The following is a 3,637-nucleotide window of genomic DNA, read 5'->3' as shown; positions in this document are numbered from 1 at the left end:
TCCAACCGCCGCCAGCCGCCTCCCCATTGGCCGCCCCCTCAGGGCGCGCTGCCGGGTTGGCTCCGCCCCGAGCCCGCCCTGCCGCACCGCTGCATCATGGGAAGTAGAGTTTCCCCTCAGGCGGCACGCGCCTCCGCCAAGGAGAAATAAATCGTTAATTTTGTAATTAATCTCATCTAAAAGGCAGCTTTCGCCACAGAGAACGCTCCTGCCTCCTCCTCTTTCTGCTCGTATGTGTTCCCATTGCTTGCCTTGCTCAGCTCTGGTGCTCGTCTGACCTGACAGAGGCTCTGCTGATGACCGAAATCTGCTGATCTCTCCAGGTTGTTTCTCTGACAGAAAAACGAGACAATTCTTCTATTTTCTCTGAGGGGACCACTCCTTTCGGCATGCAACTAGCCATTAGCTCGGCTTTGTTGTCAGAAAACATCTTTTCAGGTATGCCCGTCAAATACAATGCAGCGTTTGAGGTGCCCAAACTGGCTCCAAGTAACTTCTTTGGTCTGAACAAAAGGGTGTATACAGAGGTACTAGCTCAGGCCCCAGAGGCAGTACTGCTGTGTTAATGTGGTGCTCAGCCCGTTTTATTGCCTTCTTCCTCTAGGATGGCGAGAGAATTAGCCCAACAAGCTGCAGTAATATTGCTGTGCTGCTTCCAGTGCCCGAGCACGGTCGTGCAGTGAAAGAACAATTTTTTCTGCTCTGCCCTTGGCATATCCAGAGTTAGCAACCTAATAAGATGGCTGAAGTGCTTTACAGCTCCCCACAATAGTTACAAGTTGTTCTTCAGCACTGCCCTGTGTTTCTGCAGGCTGACTGAAGTGAGTTAGGACTAGTTATTTACCTATCTTTAAGTGAATGTTGAGATCTAAATAAAGTCCGCTATCTTCAGGGTCTTAAATGTACAGATGTCTTGCTCCTTTCTGCATTACATATCTGCAGAAACTGAAATACGGGGAAGCTGAAAAAAGGAATTGCCTTAGACATGGACAGAAATTTCTTGTGAGTAATATAGATTAGCTGCCTGATATTATTGGAAAGGTGATCAATAAAAAAAAATTTCATAAAGCAAGTTGAATATTTCATAAGTAAAAGGTTATTTTTTTTTCACAACTGACCTCAGTAACTCATTCTAGTCTTGAGTTATGGCTCAGATACAGAGCCATAGGTGCGTGCTGCAACATGTCCGACTAACAGAGATGAGAGCAATAACCCAAAGTTAGTAACAAATGCTTACATTTTATGAAAATCCTGACTTTTTACAACAGCGATTGTCTTGGAGGACAGTCCTCCGAGTTTGAGTAGAATCAAAGTTGGGTTTTTTTCATCATATACACACACAAGGATCCCTTTTTGATGCACTTGCTGTCAGCTGTGCCAAGTGAAGCCCTGATATAATCCATGAGGTTATTCAGTTCTAAATGGGGACAGAATTTGGGATAGCAGAAATGAATTTTCAGATACTGGAAAATTTTTGTTTTGTTTCTGCCTCCTGAAGGTAAAATGTCTCTGTATTTTACTTGATTTTTTTAAATTCCCTGCTTGCGTCTGCTGATTTTGATTCAGCTTTACAGTTTTCCCTGGCAGCCAAGAAGGGACGTTGCTTCTTTTCTCTGTAAAGGCTGAGAATGAAAATGAAGTGGCCACTTCTTAGGTGTGTGTTACTCCAGAAGAGGGTGCTCAAAGCTCAGAAACATCGTGAGCATCATCTCCCTCGGCAGCTGTGTCCTCTCCGCAGTGCTTTCAGTCTCCCTTCAGCTTCCATCCGTAATCTCAAATCCGCATCTACCACCGTCACACTGAAACTGTTATTTTTCCCCCTGTAGATTTGTGGACAACAGATTTGTGGATTTTCCTACCCTGTCAAGCCAGGGTTGTGCTAACAGTGGACCAAATTCCTTAGAATCCTGCCCTGCGTGGTCGTGTGCCATAGATCAGAAAGTGCTACTCCAGGCTGTTGCAGGGAAAAGAAATCTGAGCAAAATTTCACATTTTACATTGCAATACGTTTTTTCAAAGATCTTAGAACTGGCATTACATTAGAAGGAAAAAAATGAACTCTCTGAGCCACATTGCCACATTGCATGCAGTATGTTAGTATCTTTTAAGTCTTACACGCATTTAGAGAATCCAGATTCTTGAATTAATGCTCCTTCTCATAATGCAAGCTATGTGACAGTTTTTCACTCCTGCTTCTGTGCCTTTTAGCTAATATCAATGTGAGTTTGTGAGAAAATATTTTGAACCTATGGAGAAAAACTGCAGTAAGATGATTAGAAGTTGGAGTTCTTTTTTGGTTTAGTTTTTAACTCCAGCAAGTAAGCACTGAAGATTCCTAGTTCTCTGTAATTTGTTCCTTAGTGGTTTACATCTGTCAGAGGCGCTGCCCTAGCTGACCTTTACATCGCTAAAACAGTCAGATAAAATAATCAGTAGGGAAAGGCAGTCATCAAAGCCCAAGTTAAAGACCAGAATTGGCTCTTTATAGATCTGCATAACAGATATTAAATATTCTAAGCTGGTACAGAAATAAAAATCAAAGCTTGATTGTGGATGGGGTGAAAGAGATTTCTTAAATCTACCTGTAGAGATAAATTTTCAAAAACATTTGAATGTTTTTGGAGTTTAAGGAGCTTTTAAAGGTACTTAGATAACTTGTTTGCTATCCAAAAACACTTTAGCTTAAGCACTTAAATGCTTTTCAGTCCTGCACAGAAAAGGGTCCATGTGGAAACCAGTGCATGAAACTTTATGCCTGACCCAGAAATGTCATAGTGCTCCTCATAATATTTGTATCTGAACCTATGATATTTACTTAAAAGCTAACTGAAATATTTTGTTACTGTGCTTTATCTAAAGTCTTCCAACTGATCCAAACAATTTTATAAAAACATTTCTGTTACTTAGGTTTTTTTCCTCATACAAATGTTTCTAAATTAACATGATTGTTGTACAGTAATGCAAAAAGTTAGTCAACCTTCCCAGCCTAAACAGACAAACAAATCCAACCAGATTTAGTGTAATCTCAGATGGACTTGAACATAAAAGATTTCATTTTCTTCTTGGTCCTTTCACATTTTACTTCATTTCCTTTCAAAAAACAAAGAGAGATTGAAAGGGGAAGAAGAGTCTTCCCCTTTAAAATCAGTAATTTTCTTTGTTGTATATTATTTCCATTTGAAAAAACCCATAAAGAAGTCAGAAATAGCCATAACACATTAGAGGTAAGATAAAAATGAAAGGTTTTGTCTACCGTTTTTCAGTCTGCTATTTTTTCATCCACTTCCAATGATTTTCTTAAAGCAAAAATACTGTCAGGGCAGGCTCAAGACAGGAGACAAGAACATCTGGAGGCTTTAACAGGCAATAGCTCAAAGAGGCTGAGCTCTGCCTGCTGCCAAGTTTGGTTAGCTCTCCTCACAAAAACAACAGCTACCACTGCCATAGACATAATATTTACAGAACTTCATGTCCTTTGAATGGATACAGCATAACACTGAAAAATACCAAATACTGTGCCTGTATGTAATGATGTTAGAAACGGAAGACTGGTTTAACTGGACCTGTCCGATTTCTATGTTTGAAAGGTGAATCTTAAAGATATACTTAGAATTTATTGACATTTGATGTTCACATA

This window comes from Strix uralensis, chromosome 15, assembly GCF_047716275.1.
Source record: "Strix uralensis isolate ZFMK-TIS-50842 chromosome 15, bStrUra1, whole genome shotgun sequence".
In the NCBI taxonomy this organism is placed as follows: Eukaryota; Metazoa; Chordata; class Aves; order Strigiformes; family Strigidae; genus Strix; species Strix uralensis.
This window is presented reverse-complemented; position numbering follows the sequence as displayed.